Genomic DNA, 18,415 nt, shown 5'->3' on the forward strand with positions numbered 1-18,415 from the left:
TGATATATACTAAATGGACCACACTTAGGAGAGGAAGAAGAGAGAGAGAGAGAGAGAGAGAGAGAGAGAGAGAATGTCTTCGACTCACCAGCACAACAGTAGTCCATTCCTCTCATTAGATAGAGGATAATCTCAGGCTTTCATTCAGATAACAATCAATGTTCTTTGTAGAATTAAGAGGGACTTATGCCAGCACGGAACCTTAGCCAAAGGGCAGTTGTGGACTACCTCTGGACTCTGTTGAGCCAACGGAGACGGCGTGTTAATGGTCCACCAGTCATTGTAAAAAATTTTAAAAACCCCATTCATTATAATGACCATGTCTACCGTACATGATAATGAGGACTTCGTAAATTCATTGTTGTAATATTATTATTTCACCTCGTCATAATAATAAAAATATAATAATGGAACTATTACCTCATCATTCACCATAACCTACAAAGAGGCAATATAATTATAAAAAGACAAACAATATAATGGTAAAGAACGCATCCAGATACACTGATCTTCAAAGAGAACGCCTCTCCTAAAGTCTGGGTTGAGTCTTGCTTAGAATATTCATAAATCCTTTTTATTAACAAAAAATTCTTCTCAAAAAAATACAAAAGTGTATTAAAGGACCAAATCATCAAAATACACATAAAAAAATAAATAAATATATAAAAATAAAAAAAAGAATAAAAATCATTATCCAAAATACACCTAAAAATAGAAAACAACAAATAAAAACAAAGAATAAAAATAAAAATAAAAAAACGCCATCCAACCCATCCTTACAGATCACGCCATGGGGAAGCAGTGAGATGAAGGGAGGGGGGGGGGGGGGGGGGGGGGGGGTGGGGGGGGGGGGGGGGGGGGGGGGGGGGGGGGGGGGGGGGGCTGGCTGGCTGCTTTTGTTTTGGAATGGGGAAGTGAGGGGGGAGGGCTATGATGCTGGAAAAGAGAACACGAGGTTGGGGATGGTGCTGGAAAGACTACCAGGGATGGAATTCTCCCGGTAAGGGACATTGAAGTCGGGAATGGTGCTGGAAAAGGACAACGAGCCTGAGAAGTGGTCCTGGAATAAGGCAACTAGGCTGAGAATGGTCCTGGAAAAGGACAAAGAGGCTGTGAAATGGTGCTAGAAAAGGACAACGAGGCTGGGAAATGGTTCTGGAAAAGGACAACGAGCTTGGGAAATGGTCCTGGAATAGGACAAGTAGGCTCGGAAATTGGAAAGGGTGCTGGAAAGGGATCAATGGGTTCAACAAATAGTGCTGGAAAGGGTCAACGAGATTGGGAGTGGGTGCTGGAAAAGCCTACGAGATTGGCAAATGATTCAGGAAATGGTTCTGGAAAAAGTCGATTCGGTTGGCAAATGGAGCTGGAAAGAGCCAATTACGTTGGCAAATGGTGCTGGAACGAGCCAACTGAGTTTAGCAAATGGTACTGGAAGGAGCCAATTGAGATTGGCAAATAGTACTGGACAGGCCAATTGAGATTGCAAAATAATGCTGGAAAGAGCCAAAGAGATTGGCAAATGGTGTTGGAAAGAGCCTAAGAGATTGGCAAATGGTACTGGAAAGGCCAATTGAGAATGGAAAATGGTACAGGAAAGGCCAATTGAGATTGGCAAATAATGCTGCAAGGAGCCAACGACATTGGCAAATGCTACTGGAAAGACGCTGGAAAACAAAAACAAAAAGCATGGAAAAGGAAGGGTTGATGCTGGAAAGAGACCACGCGGTGGGTAGTTGTTGGCGTAAGATGTACAAAGGAAAGGAATGGAAAGAGATAAAAGGGAGGAAGGACCAGAAGACGATAAGATAGAACACGCAAGAGAAAGGAAATTAAAAATAAAGACGATGCCATAAAAGGAAAATAAAAAATAAAGAGGAAAGAAGGAGGAATAACGGAGAGGCAAAATAAAAATGACAAGTAGGGCATCAAGAGGGAAGGAGGAAGGAAGGGTAACTCGAGAGGACAAGAATGAAAGGAGGAGGGGGGGGGGGGGGGAGGGGGGGGGGGGGGGGGGAAGAGGAGGAGCTCACTTGTGAGGAGGGGGAGATCTGATACCCCGCAAATATGGGACATCATCCCGGAGTGGCTTAACCTGAGCAGGAAATTAAAATCTTTTTCTTACTATTGAGAGAGAGAGAGAGAGAGAGAGAGAGACAGAGACTGCAGTGGCTGGCGTGGACTGGCAAAAAGATAAATTTGAAATTAAAGAAAAGGATATGTTTGTGTGTGTATGAGAGAGAGAGAGAGAGAGAGAGAGAGAGAGAGAGAGAGAGAGAGAGGCCGTGGATTGGTCAGAGAGATTAAAAAAGGATTAAATGAAAGTCGATGTGAGCGAAAGATTAAAGAGGATTCTGCAAAGAGATAATTAAGACTGAAAAGACATGAGAGAGAGAGAGAGAGAGAGAGAGAGAGAGAGAGAGAGAGAGAGAGAGAGAGAGAGAGAGAGAGAGAGAGAGAAGCATTTTAAGATTACATCATGTCAAAATACTTATCAAAACTGATGTAAGTGGCTCTCATTTTATCAAGTATATTTTGGATAATAATAATAATAATAATATTATAATCAATAGTATAACTAAAACGTATAAATAATCTTGACCAATCATCTTCCACAACATAAAACCCCATACAACCAAAATTACCATAACCTACAACACACAAAAATTAAACCTCATAAAAAAACTAAAAAAATCTTCCATATAAAACTCTGAAAAATATTAAGAAAAAAAAAAACTATATTCACAAAACTGTTGACAAAACCTTCCAATCAGTGTTTTGTCAGCCTGAGGAGGATTTGAATTCGTTTGGTCCAAAGATCAATTTTGTTTTTCGTGTGTATATGTTTTTTTTTTTTTTTTTTTTTTTTTTTTTTTTTTTTTTTTTTTTTTTTACATACCATAATCCAATTAGTTCTTTTTAAATACCAGTCCTGTTTTCATATGAATATTCGTTATAAGACGCTTTTTGTTAGTTTACTTTTGTGTGTTTTTTTTTTTTTTTTTTTTTTTTTTGCATATTTAATATTTTTTATCCAAATAAGTTTTGTGTGTAAGTTTTTTTATACGTGTAAGCTTTCTTTTACATAATATAAACGTCTAATGAAGAATTCTTTTTTAAATTTTTTAAATGTCGTCTCTGATGTTGACACGATAGAAAAAAGTCCCGACTTGAAAAAAATTGGCTTAAGTCGAGATACCTTAGTTTTTAGGTAAAGTAGTTATCGGGACTTGGAATAAGTCTGTTGTTTTTTACAATAATAATAATAATCATCATCATCATCATTATCATCGTCATCATCATCATCTTCATCATCGTCTTTACTGTTGTATCTCTGCCGTTTCTTTTCGCTATTATCTTTATTTTTTTGCTTAGTCTATTCCATTTATTATCATCACTACTTCTTTCATTAAATAAGTTATTTCTTAAAAGAGAGAGAGAGAGCACTTGACAATATAATCTGAGGAAACAAGAATAATTAACTATTTAATCTGAGAGAGAGAGAGAGAGAGAGAGAGAGAGAGAGAGAGAGAGAGAGAGAGAGAGAGAGAGAGAGAATATGTATGTTCCCAGGTCCTCCTGACTACAATAACTGCCAGATCAGGCTACCTTAAGCCTACCTCTTACCTGGGCTCATCTTAAGGGAAATTGATGAGTAGCCATAAATCACTATCTAAGTAGTCTTCCCCCTGTGGCAGTATTGCCAATTATCTCCTAATGGGAGTCACAGCGTTGCCACACGACTTAGTGAGTAGATTTCTTATACAAAATGAGGTTATTTAGTTAGATGGACGTTAATGTGTCTTTATCCTATTACAAACAATAGACATATTTTTAATTTCCTCATATAAATTAGTCTGAAGTCAAATCAGTTGTGGTAAACATTAATTTTAAAAGGAGTTTTGCCATAGCAGCTTTGGTAACACTGTCGAATTGTTTACAAACATTACAGTGTTGCCACGTTACCCCAGGCGATGGTGCCAAGTGTCGCTAGATGACTGTGTCAAAGCAATTTAATAAGATATATATATGTATAATCGATATTATATATATCATTTAATCGAAACAACTGGAACGCGATCTTAACAGCTAATGGAATGCGGATCAACAAGAATAAGACAGAGATCATGCACCTATCACGAACACCAAGTAAAATAGATGTAGAATTAGAAGGTCAGACATTGAAACAGTGTAGAAATTTCAAATACTTAGGAGTAGAGTTTAGTGACCAAAACGATTCAAAACTGGAAATAACTACCCGTATACAGAAATTCAGTAACAATCTGTATCTGCTCTACCCACTAATGAAAGACAGAAATATACCTCGCAAAGTGAAAACCATAATATACCTCTCTATTTTAAGACCAATATTGACTTATGGCCATGAATCATGGACATTAACATCAAGAACTAGAAGCCAACTTCAAGCAGCTGAAATGAAAGCCCCAAGACTCATAAAAGGTGTAACAAGACTGGATAGGCTACGAAATGAAGACATTAGAAGAGAACTGGGAGTGGAGGGATTACTAGATTTTGTGGAGAGAGGACAGCTTAGATGGTTTGGACACACCAAAAGAATGGAGGAGGAGCGATATCCTGTAAGGTTTTTGAATGGACACCGGAAGGAAGGAGACCGGTAGGAAGACCAAAAATGAGATGGCTACAAAACATAGAGAGAGGAGTAGAAAGGAGAGGCTCCAGTTTGCGGGAAGTTGATAAGATGAGGCTCTATGATGATCGCCAAGAATGGAGACAGTTCCTGAAGCAGGACGACTGACCGGCCTGGAGGCCTACCTGGCGTCTGGTGAGGTGAGAATATATAATCGACAATAAATTTCTAACTCCCTTCGAGACTGAACTATATCAGTTAGAAGCGCCCTGACTTATCAATTGAGAATCAACCTCTCTCTCTCTTTCTCTCTTTCTCGTCGAAATGGGGTCAGGATAAACTGCCAAGGCTCAAAATAACATAAATTAGTACCGAGAGAGAGAGAGAGAGAGAGAGAGAGAGAGAGAGAGAGCCATGACAATTCTGTAATCTTTAAATGCCGAGAGAGAGAGAGAGAGAGAGAGAGAGAGAGAGAGAGAGAGAGAGAGAGAGAGAGAGAGAGAAATATGACAGGAACAAAGGGATTCAAATTATTCATATATATATATATATATATATATATATATATATATATATATATATATATAATGTATAACTGAATCACGAAAGTTAGGAACGTGATAAATCCATAAATAAAGATATATGCCAGGAAGGAAAAATAAACGTCCTTTACTAAGCAGTAAAGTTTCTGCTTAGTTAAAGGACGTTTAACGTCGAAAGGTCTCGCAGGTCTCCTTCGTTTATTTTCCTTCGTGGCATATCTATATATATATATATATATATATATATATATATATATATATATATATATATATATATGGATATATGGTAGTAGTAAAAAAAACCAACAAATGGTGCAAATAGCCTCTTATAAATCACTAGATGATAAAAAAAAAAAAACATTTTGAGCGAAATACTGGTCTGACATACGACAGGAAGGGTGTGTAGCAGCCAAGCATATATCAGTGTAAAAACTGCTCAATATGAGAGAGAGAGATGGGGGAGGGGGGCAGGGGGAGCTTGTGAGCGAGAGTGAGACAGAATCCTACTCTCCCGCACTCACTCACTTTACTGAGGAATGTAAATTACTGGTTCCAAAACTGGCACCGGAACAGTCGCTCTCTCTCTCTCTCTCTCTCTCTCTCACCAATTCAACATTTTTTTCTTTTTTGTGAAACCAATCTTGTCCTATTTCTTTCAATATGATTGCTGCATTCCTCTAGTACGCCTCTCTCTCTCTCTCTCAATGAATAGTATATTCGTGGACAGCGCTGTTAGCAATTCAATAAATGCGAATAATAATAATAATAATAATAATAATATAATAATAATAATAATATATAGACTGACTGCTGCATTCCTCATTCATTGCTTCCTCTCTCTCTCTCTCTCCCTCAATAATATATTCGTGGACGGCTTCCTGAGTGCTGTTAACAATTCAATAAATGCGTAATAATTAATATTAATAATAATAACAATAATAACAATAAAATAATAATAATAATAAAATAATTAATTAATATTATTACATTATTATCATATATAGACATATAAAATACGTTTTGTTTTGTTCGTACCATACAATCCATCGCAGACGCATGCGCAGAACTGCGTCAACCACAAGCCCGCATAACCGCATGCAACAATGGCTCGCAAGACTATAACTTAACGGACTTCACCAAAGAATAAAAACAGTTTCCAAGTCGTACATAAGTAACGAAAGATAAGTTACCTTTCGACCGACGTGCGCCAAATTCAACCCTAAAATATGAGAGGGTCTCCAGCAGAGGTCAGTGAGAGAAGTCGCTACGTTTATACATATACATACGTGTATATGTATTATGTATATGCGATGAGGTCACTCTTTTATAAACTGAGAGCTGTTTGTATGCATTGACTGACCTCGAGAGCCCGCATGATATTTGCAACAATTGGGAATAAACGATTTTTTTTCAAATAAATGTTGACTGCATTTGCTAGAGGACCCTGGAGGTAATTATTCTCTCTCTCTCTCTCTCTCTCTCTCTCTCTCTCTCTCTCTCTCTCTCTCTCTCTCTCTCTCTCTCTCTCTCTACAGAATTGTTAAATATATACCACAATGCATGATTATTTGAAAGTTTTACATCACGTGATTGTCAATTGTGTGCAAATAAATGAATATAAAAAGTACAAATATGAATATATTTATGTATATAATGATATATATTTACATGTACATTGTGGGGTGGTGAATATTATTTTGTGCTTTTTATGTTCATAATTATTTATATTTGGCGGTGGATAATGTTAAATTATATTAAATAGTTTGTATATATATATATATATATAATATATATATATATATATATATATATATATATATATATACCTACATAAACACACTAACAAATAGTTAAAATAGAATTTACATTATCTACTGCCGAATATAATAACTTATGAACATAAAAGCACAAAAATAATAAACATTAAGTAAAAATAAACAAATAAATAAATATATTTACCCCCCAAAAACCCCTATCACAACAAAAACACACACGTCCCGCCAGACGAGAGAAAAAAAAAAAATAACAAAACCAAACCATTACCTATGTAACTGCTTCCCATACTAATAAAACAATGACATGGTAAGGGGTGCAACAGGATGAGTTTAAAAATAGCCTCAAGGTCTATGGGGACCCAGGGTTCTGGCAATGTCACATTAGCCATCATGGTTACGTAATTAGTCAGTTGCATATATATATATATATATATATATATATATTATATATATATATATATATATACTTCCTCCCACATCTCAGGAATCCTTCACAGGATACGCGGAGATCCTCCCAAGAGAAATAATAGGAAATTGTTCCACATTGTACAACGAACCTCAGCCAGTCTGGAGAGCAGAGGAACGGCCCCGTTCAATTGCTCGAATGAGGAAACGGAAAACGACCGAGTAGTTGCTATAACGAATTCCTAAATACTAAAGAACAAAAATACTTTCCGTATAACCGGATACATTACATCAACGCATCGATATAATACGAATCGGATACAACGTATGATTGCCGTGTTTTAACGGAAGTCGATTTTTTTTGTACACGGTAATCACTCGGGGGAGGGGAGTGGATGGGTCGGAGGGTAAGCGTGGGGGAAGGAGGAAGGTGAGGGGTCTATCACCTGTCTTTTCCGTCAACCTGTAAATCCCTAACGGGCAGAGAGAGAGAGAGAGAGAGAGAGAGAGAGAGAGAGAGAGAGAGAGAGAGAGAGATAATATGACAAAAGCAATTACAAGTATTAAAAAAATCATGAACAAATACCCCAACCTATTAAATAACACCAAATATACAACAACAAACAGCAGCAACTGTAATAATAATAATATGAAGAAGTTATAATCTAGAATAACATGATACTATATACACCCAAAAAATCGACGACTTTCCAATGTGTTAGCAACGAGTGTTGCAACAGCAAGGCATGACACGGCACAATCTCTCTATTACGCAGGCATCAGAGAAGAAGAGAGAAGAGAGAGAGAGAGAGAGAGAGAGAGAGAGAGAATATAAACGCCAATATCATGTGGGAATCCACATCTCTTCTGTTCAACAACGTAAAGAAAGAAGAAAACGGGATGACAGCTACGTGTCAAAATCAGCTGACGTCAAAATTCCCGATTCGTAGGGCGACAGGGAGAAACAGGAGACGCCTCCAGGCTTACAACTGAGAGAGAGAGAGAGGGGGAGGGGGGTGTAAGGGGGGGAGGTTGTCTCTGTGGCCATCCGAAGACCAGAGACAGACAATATAAAAGAGAATCGCTGACTTGCCGAATTAAAGTCACGGTCACTGTCCCCATTATTTAAAAGGGAGAGAGGGGAGAGGGAGAAGTAGGGACAAGTGGAGAAAGATAAAAGGAAGACGAAATAGAGACGAGTACAAAAAAAAAAAAAAGCAAGATAACACGTGAAGGGAGGAACGAAGGAAACACTTATTCGACATAAGGCGATCACATCTGAGAGCTGAATTGATACTGAATGTCGTTAGTTCTTACTGGTCATCGAACCAATCGTATATCTCAAGTATATATAAATATATACAATCCTTTTGAATTAACATAATCCTACCTTAATTTAACTTCACTTTATTAACAATATCTTAATTCCACAATTTTAAGCTGTTCCAACAATATATTAACAATTGAAGTGTTTACGAACTTTGTATTATTTCCGGCAATGTAAATGAATGAAAAAGATGGTTAATATATATTATATATATATATATATATATCTTATATATATATATATATAGATATATAGGATATATATACTCAGAAACTAGGAATTATGCCATGAATATTGAAAAAACTGGAATATTATGAACAAACCTTGTATTTAGATAGATACAAAAATAGTTGATATTTCAAATGTATAGCTTTGTTTTATATCAAAAATAGTTATATCAAATATATAAAAGATTTATATATATATATATATAATATATATATATATATATATATATGTGTGTGTGTGTGTGTGTGTGTGTGTGTGTGTAATATATAAATATTCTCGCACAACAAATTAAAGAAAGAACAACAAGAAATTGATTCATGTCCGAAAAACATGCCAAATAAATCTTGCAGGAGCAACGCAATAACTCCCACGTTCCAAAATGGACCTCAAAAGACAGCTAGTCTCGTCCCTTTATGGAATATCTGTTGCATAAAACATTAAAAGGTTCCAATATCCCCTTTTCCTTCCAGAATTCCAAGTTTATACTCTTCTCTTTTTTTATATATTCCAGGTTTTCGAAAGGTCACTCATATCATTTCCAGCTCTGGCCTTGCGGAAATTCATTCCTCTTCTCTCTCTCTCTCTCTCTCTCTCTCTCTAAGAAATATTGTCTCCTCACTTTTCTCCTTCTCCTGCTTCTTAATTATCGATTCATTGCTGCTATTTGGCCTCCAGGTTAAAATAGTTTTGTCCGAGATATAAATATAATTCTTTTTTTTTCTCTTTGTTATCGGGAATTTTGCTCAAAGGAAATAGATATCTCTTTAACATATAACTGTCAACTTATATATATATATATATATATATATATTATATATATATATATATATATATAGATATATATATATATATATATATATATTATATATATATATAGTATTATATATATATATATATATATATATATATATATTATATATATATATATATATATTATATATATTTTATATATATATATACATATACTATATATATATATATATATATACATATATATATACATATATATATATACTATACATACACGTTTCTATTTATTTAGAACTAGGCCTTTATAATACAGTTTTCCTTCTCTCCGCATCTCTATAATACAAACATATTTGCAAACAAGCAGAGCTATTACCCTTCTCTCTCTCTCTCTCTCTCTCTCTCTCTCTCTCTCTCTCTCTCTACTCTCTCTCTCTCTCTCTCTCCCAGCCAGTCTAAGACGACTTTTGAACTCTTCTCAAGTCAGCTCGACCTACCGTGACCGAAAACTCGTCCACTTCTGCATTACTTTACGGTTTCATCTGAAAGGCTTTACGAGGAGGGGGAGGAGGAGGAGGAGGGAGGAGGAGGAGGAGGAGGAGGCGGAGGAGGAGGAGGAGGAGGAGGAGGAGGAGGTGGTGGAGGTAGGAGGTTGAGGAGGAGAGGTTAAAAGTTTTCGAAGATTCGGCAACTTCCTTGTTTGTAAATTATATAAAAAAAATAGGCAATTCCAATTAGAAATATGTTTAGGTTTAATTTGCTTACTGAGAGAGGGAGAGAGAGAGAGAGAAGGATTTGCTACCTGAGAGAGAGAGAGAGAGAGAGAGAGAGAGCAGAGGGGAGAGAAAAAGAGGGAGGAGAGGGAGGAGAGAGAGAGAGAGCTGATAAAAGATCCTTTTACTAAACATTATATCTCTTTAAGCCTGCCAATATCAGAGGAACTTTTCTCTTTGATGAAATGGTTTCTGTTGATCAATATGCCTGGATTTTTGCCATCGGCTACAAGACTCAAAAATGTTTTTTTCCAAGTGCAAGGAAAAAAAAAAGAAAAAACTTTTCTCAAGTGGAAAAAAAAAACTTTTCTCAAGTGCATGACAAAAAAAAAGAAAACAAAAATTCTCAAGTGTAAGACGCCCAAAATATATTTTTCCTCTCAAGTGCCAGAAATAAATAATCCTTAAGTGCAGGACGGATAAAAAAAAAAAGTAAGACGCGAAAAAACCTTTTCCTAAGTGCAAGACGAGCAAGACCGAGAGAGAGAGAGAGAGAATCCTAGTATAAGACGCGAAAAAACCTTATCTCAAGTGCAAGACGAAACCGGTCGTAAGTGGAACTCAAAAACGTTCTCAAGTGTGCGAGACGCAAAACCGTTTTCAAGTGAAAGATGCAAAATCCCGACAAACCAACCCCCCCCCCCCTTACTGCAAGACGTAAAATACTATATATCTTTTTTTGGTGCAAGACAAAAACATCTTCAATGGCGCACAACGCAAAAACGCTCCTAAATGGGAAACGCAGAAACGCCTTCCTATGGAAGACGGAAAAACATCCCCAAATGTAAAGCGCACACAACGTTCCCGAGTGGGAGACGAGGAACTTCTCCACTTTGGACCCCAAACGTTCCCGCGTGGGTGGAGGAGGGGGGGGGGGGGGGGGCGGGGGGGGGGGGGGGGGGGGCGCCTGACAAGACATTATACAATTTCAAGGCATTTCAGTGACACATGACATAGCAATATTTCAACTACTTTTTTACTTCTTTATTTATTTATTTTATTATTTTTTTGCAACATTAGATTGTCCCTCTTACAGAGAAAAAAAAAAATACACACAAATATATATATATATATATAATATAATATATATATATATATATATATATATTATATATATCGAGCTACAATGTCCTTTAATATCTAATTCGCTCTACCTCGGAATTTATATATTTTCATATATGCTTAACCGAAGAGGAATTTTTTTCTCGATAATAGACTTGCCTGGACCCGGGCGCGAACCCATGGAGCCTTTCAAATCCAGGAACGTCAGTGAAGCTTTTTCAGTGCTGAACAAAATCTCTGCATTTCTAAGAAAAAACAGAAAGAGGAGAGAGAGAGAGAGAGAGAGAGAGAGAGAGAGAGAGAGAGAGAGAGAGAGAGAGAGACCTCTCAAATATGTCCAATGAAACACAAATTGAAAAATAAGTGTTTCTGAGTGTGACAGAGAGAGAGAGAGAGAGAGAGAGAGAGAGAGAGAGATCACAGGATATCAGGACAATTGTTCTTTGACAGAAAGTATTGATCCGTTAAACAAATAACAAAAGACAAAGGAATCCTATTGCTCAAGGATAGACGAGATATCTTTCTAACATTTTCACGAAGGACATAGAAAAAAATTTTTTTCCCTTTTTTCATGTTTCCCCTTGTACGAATTCCTATCATTAATTGTAAATTAGTTTTTTATTATTATAATTTTTATGTGCAGGTTTATTTTCAATATTTACGAATCATATAATTTCTCATTGTATGCCTGTGAATATTATTGATTGAAAACAAAAACATTTCGCATTTCCGTCAATTAGTTTCAAAATATTAATTATAATATCTCATTTTATACATAGGTATATTATTAATGAAAAATAAAAATCAATTCGCATTTCTATTAATCATTTTCAAAATATGGATCATATAATTTCTTATCTTGATTTATCTCATCGACTAAACAATACGAAAAAGCTATTTCCATAAAAAAAACACTAGATATTAAAACATTCTCCTAACTTATTCGTCTAAAAATAACTAAATAAAATAAAAAATAAAATAAAACATACAAAAACACTACAGATTATAACATTCTACTAATTTACCCTTCCCAAGAGAAGTAAATAAATTAAATACAAAGTAATAAAAAAACATAAAAAACACTACAGAAGATAATATTGTCCTAATTTATCATTCTCAAAAAACAAAAATTAAATTAAAAATTAAAAAAAACATAAGAAACACTAAAGTTTATTACATTCTCCTAATTTATCATTCTTAAAAAACATTAAAAAAACGCTAGAGATTACAACATTCTCCTAATTTATCCTTCTCAAAAAAAAGAAAAAAAGAAAACTTCCATAACTCCTTCAAGGACAAACGAGTAAGTATGAAGGTCGCCTAGAGACGCCTTACGAAACACTATTCAAAATATATACTGCACTTCAGTACGAATTACGCATCAAAGTCTGGTTCCCAGAAGTCCTCCTCCTTCAGGTCAGCGTATGTATTCTTAAGGGCCTCCCCGAAATCTCTAAAGGGCCTGCCTGCTAAGGACGATACCATGGCAAAACATATCCTTTCCACAGTTCTCGTAAATTCGTTATAATATTTCAAGATCTTCCCAAAACATTTATTTTTAAAAAATATCCATGGGGCGTTTATTTTATTTTCAAAATGTTATACTTCTTTATTTTCCCATGTAATGTTTAACTTTTTTTCTTTATATTTGTTTATTTATGTTTTTTTCCACTGTATTCGTGGGATTTTTTTATGTATATTTATGTATATTTGTTCTGCTCTAAATATACTAGCCGGCGATCAAAATAGTTGGAATATTTGCTTTAAGACTCTCTCTCTCTCTCTCTCTCTCTCTCTCTCTCTCTCTCTCTCATCTCTCTCTCTCTCTCTCTCCACCAGCTTAAACAAATTCCTACGAAAAAAAAAAAAAAAAAACGGGACTCCCTCTTCACGGATTAAAGCATTCCCATTCCCACTGGAATGAAATGTTGGAATCGCTCTTTGTGAAAAAAAATAGAACATACGGTGGTGCTTAGAAAGACGACAATTCCTACAAATTCCTTCCTCTGAGAGAGAGAGAGAGAGAGAGAGAGAGAGAGAGAGAGAGAGAGAGAGAGAGAGAGAGAGAGAGAGAGATATGCAACATTATTTTTATGTTGGAGTAAAGAATTTTGTTTTACGAATTTATATATATATATATAATATATATATATATATATATATATGTATGTGTGTGTGTGTGTGTTTGTATAAAATCTCCCACATGCTTATTCTGTGCCTTTCCATGTTAAATCTAAAGTAAGCAATCATTGCTAAATTATCAATAATTAGTTTTACATATTATTATAATTTCAATGGTGCTATTTGTCATATATTCACCCGAGTAAGTTATATGTAAAGTGTTGTCAAACAGTGAATTATATCATGTCAATGTCATTAATTCTTGCCATAATGTTTAATAATATCAATAACACATGGCCTATCTTATATTAAGTCATTTTTGAAATCAATAATTCTTCATAAATATTTAAAAATGACAATATTAATATGTTGAAGAGAGTATTCCATAAAAACAAAAAAATATTGTTTATAAAACCATAAAAGTAAGTATTTTTTTACTCCAGCACTATATATAATATAATTATTACCAATTATGCAAATTATATAATTAGATTACGAATTATGCCAATTACATAATTATTAATTTAGTTGTTTTTTCTTCAATGACGTTCAAATATAATTCAGCCTGACATAACTTTTCATTACAGTTAAAATTAATTCAAATGATAAAATAATCACCACTAATTCTCAATCTCTCTCTCTCTCTCTTTCTCTCTTCCAGGAGCCCGCTGGAAACGATGGACACCTCTGGAATGCCGTATTTGGTACCAAGACCCTTCAAGGCTAACGCCAAGCAAGGGCTCTGGAATCCTGGAAAGTGACTCACGGATTACCCCCGGCCACCCTCACCCTCCCTGGTGATTGAGGTTACCTTTGTGGACGATGCTGGAAAACATCTGACTGACTGGAACTCTTTTCTGGAAAACGTCTGAGCGACTGGAACTTTTTTCTGGAAAACACCTGGCCAGCTGGAATTTTTTCTGGAAAACGTCTGACCAACAGGATCTTTTTTCTGGAAAACACCTGGCCCGCCGGAAAATTTTTGGAAAACATATGACCAACTGGATCTGTTTTCTGGAAAACATCTGACCAACTGGAACTTTTTCCTGGAAAATACCTGACTACCAGAAACTTTTATTCTGGAAAACATCTGACCGACAGAAACTTTATTCTGGAAAACATCTGACGAACTGGAACTCTTTCCTGGAAAACAGCAGACCAACAGAACCAACTGGAATCTTTTTTTCTTTTTGGTTTGAACAAATGATACATCTTCCGTTGAATGTTTCAGCCATTTTTTCAACCAAGATTGCAAACTGTCTCACCAATTCCTACATCTCCAGGCACTCTAGCCTCAAGACGAACATTGTTCCAACAACGAGAACTTCCTGGAAACAGGAGGTTCCAGCCTAGCTTCAATGGAATCTGGAAAGAAGCCGAGACCTTTGAAGAAAAACTGGAAACAGAATAAGAATCCGATTGAATATGGTAAGTATAGAATATGCGTTTCAATGTACCCTCCAAAGACAAAAAAAACTCAGTTCACGAAACATTAGATAAATAAAGGTGATCTATAACGGCTATGTGGTTGAATGTCCCTAAGACGATCATGAAAAATGAATAATAAATTAAGACAGTTAGAATCTAACTGATGAACTGATTCTAAGAATGAAAGGTAGGTCTACAGGCTGAGGAATGAACAATGTGCCAAGAAAAGAGTAAAAAATATATAACAAACCACGACAAGGAACCATAATTCTAAAACAGCAAATTTTGACGAATAAAGGCAGAATAAAATATCACCGGATATAAACAGGCAGTTTAGTGATAAGGCGAAAGATTATTTTTTTTTAAATGAGAAATGTTTGACAGAAGATAACTCTGCGAGGAGACAAGCATCCCACACCAAAATAAAACCTTTTGAGAGAGAGAGAGAGAGAGAGAGAGAGAGAGAGAGAGAGAGAGAGAGAGAAGAGAGGTTCGACGGACGTTTATATATATACTTCCTGTATATTAACAGTGGATGAAACCACTCATCTTTGCGGTCAGTTATGCCTGGCGGAACTAAGTACGCGCTCCTATAACGACTTCCTCCTTGTGACGGTGACAACATACGCACATGCGCGTGCATGTATACACACACACACACACACACACAAAAACAAGGAAACATTTGTAGTTTTTGCACGACAAACATCAATGAGATAGGGCAGCCTTAGTACCAGTCACTAGCCCAAGCCAGATTAAGACGGGGAAAAAATTAAGAATGTAGGCTTAGGCGTCACCACTGAGGAAGAGGCTATAGGCCTATATATACCATTCCATGAAAAATAAGGCAACTTATAATCATTATTATTATTAGAGGTAGGAGTAGTACTAGTTGAATCATACTGTCAAAACAGAAGACAGAAAGGCCCGCCTACTGAGACGCCACGTACCGCTCCGTAACTCAGACCCAATAATACCGATTTATCAGCAATATACCAGAGAGATGTTACACAAAAGATATGATATAAAAAATCAGTAACGCGAACGTCTTAACCGTGATATATACAGTACGTTAGACCCTATCAAAACATACCTTCCACGACACCCGTGGAATTAACTAGGGTGTTTTCGGACACATGCGAAATCACACTTATTTGTGCAAGTGTGACAGAGATGGGGCGAAGGTATTTAATCCTTTATTTATTTAATTCTTTATTAAATTCCATTATTTAATTTTGGATTTAATTTTTTAAATTTATAAGAGCAGGTACTTACTTGATTTAATTTTCTTATTTATATGACTATCTACTTATCCATTTATTTATTTACTTATATAATTTTTTATATATAAGTGCAGATATATACTTATTTATATATTTTACTTCATTTATCTACTTATTTTTTTTAATTTAATCAAGTTTTTATTTTTCAATTATAAGTACAGGTCTCTACTTTATTTACATATTTACTTATATTTTATATTATTTTTTATTCATAATTGCAGTCATGTATTTTACTTATATAATATCTATCATTTATTTACTTATTTTTCCATTTATTTATTCATTCACTTACATATTTTTTTACTTACCAGTGCATGTATTCACTCTATTTATCTATCTACTTATTATTTATTTTGTATCTCCTTATCAATCTAGCTATCTATCTATCTTATGTCTTTACTGATTCACTTGTCTAATTTGTATTTATAAGTACAGGTATTCACTTTACTTATCTATTTACTTATTTATTTTCGATTTCCTTATATATCCAGCTATCCATCTACCTATCTATCAAATGAAATCACCCAAACCAGCGAGAGAGAAGCTTCAGTAATATTTTTTGGAAATTAAAATGTACCAATTTGGACGGGCAACTTTTGTCTGGCTTCCAGCGTGTATACATATTTTATCAGTTAATGGGTTTAATCGTTGGTGTACTACTGTATGGGTTGGTGTGGTTAATGATGGCTGGGTGTACGTACATACCCATACGTACGTTTGTATGTGTTTGTGTATGCGTATAGGTATGTATGTATATATAAGTACATATACACATAAATGTCAATATATATGCATATATATACATGTAAATATATCATACACATATAATATATATATACATATATACCAATATATACATACATATTATATAATATATATATATATATATATATATATATATATATATATAATATATATATATGTACACACCACAGTACATATATATATATATATATATATATAATATGTATATACTGCATATTCAAATATAAATAGAGTATAAATATATAACATTCAAACACAAACATTATCCAACTCCCCTCCCCCCCCAAGTAAACATTAACATCCGTATCTGTCAGAATCATTTTGGCCGAGAGACCGAAATATTAATCTTGACTTCCGAGAGAGTGAGAAAAAAAAGTATTTTGAAAAATGGCGAATTCTGGATTGAATTTCGCTTCCCAAAACAATATATCACACGCTTCCACAAGCACGTGCAAACACACAAACACACAGACACACAAAAACTAGTCTCCTCAAGTTTGCTTTCAACGGCAAAGCTGACGTCACTGCTTGACGTCTCAAAGACAAGAAATTAGGAGTGCCTTTTTTTTTTTAAGCAAATAAAGTCCAAGGTCACTGGATGGAGAAACTACAGTCTCTCTCTCTCTCTCTCTCTCTCTCTCTTAGAATGTTTGGTATAATACGAAAATGTACAACCACTCATATTGAAGTGTATTGTAAATTCCACGTTTCTCTCTCTCTCTCTCTCTCTCTCTCCCCATTACCATGATACAAAGACACCAAACGATTATAATAAAAATCTCGAATGAATATAAAAAGGCAGCAAACAAAAAGTTAATATTTCGGAAACACAGAAAAACAAGAGATTACTGAGAAGACAAACAGAGAGATTGAATCACTTTTACACGCAGATTTTTAACCATCTGCGCACCAACCATACCGAGACAACACCATAACTGGCATCTCAATCCTGCCGGAGAGCGAGGGGGGGAGGAGAATGGGAGGGGGAGGGGAGGGATGGAAGCAAGCTATGACTCAACGCATACTCCAAGGTAAGCATCTTGCTGCGTCTTCAAACACTCTCTCTTTCGCATTTAGGGCCGATTAGCCCCCCCACCCCCCCCCCCCCCCCCTCTCTCTCTCTCTCTTACTCTCTATCCTCTCTCTCTCTCTCTCTCTCTCTCCAACAAATTCCATCATTTATCATCTCCCCAATAGTAGGAATTCTGGCAAAATATGACGACCAGAGAACCACGCGTCATAAATTGTTAATACGAGTTATACACAGCGATATATAGCTCAAGTGAAGGCGTCTCTGTCTCTGTCTCTCTCACAAGAACACAGAAGTTTTAACAAAAACATATCGAAGGA

The 18,415-nt window shown here is 35.4% G+C and overlaps 1 protein-coding gene and 1 long non-coding RNA gene across 2 annotated transcripts in view; one reads left to right on the forward strand and one right to left on the reverse strand.

Annotated features, from left to right (window-relative positions):
* The window catches only part of LOC135203464 (multiple PDZ domain protein-like), a 658,890-nt gene that overhangs the window by 280,931 nt on the left and 359,544 nt on the right, over positions 1 to 18,415 (reverse strand).
* Positions 14,255 to 18,415, forward strand: part of LOC135203737 (uncharacterized) — a 47,060-nt gene continuing 42,899 nt past the window's right edge. Inside the window, exon 1 of the long non-coding RNA XR_010312007.1 lies at positions 14,255 to 15,017. This is a non-coding gene — a long non-coding RNA (uncharacterized LOC135203737). The remainder of the gene's footprint in view (positions 15,018 to 18,415) is intronic.

This window comes from Macrobrachium nipponense, chromosome 36 (genome assembly GCF_015104395.2).
Source record: "Macrobrachium nipponense isolate FS-2020 chromosome 36, ASM1510439v2, whole genome shotgun sequence".
NCBI classification, from domain to species: Eukaryota; Metazoa; Arthropoda; class Malacostraca; order Decapoda; family Palaemonidae; genus Macrobrachium; species Macrobrachium nipponense.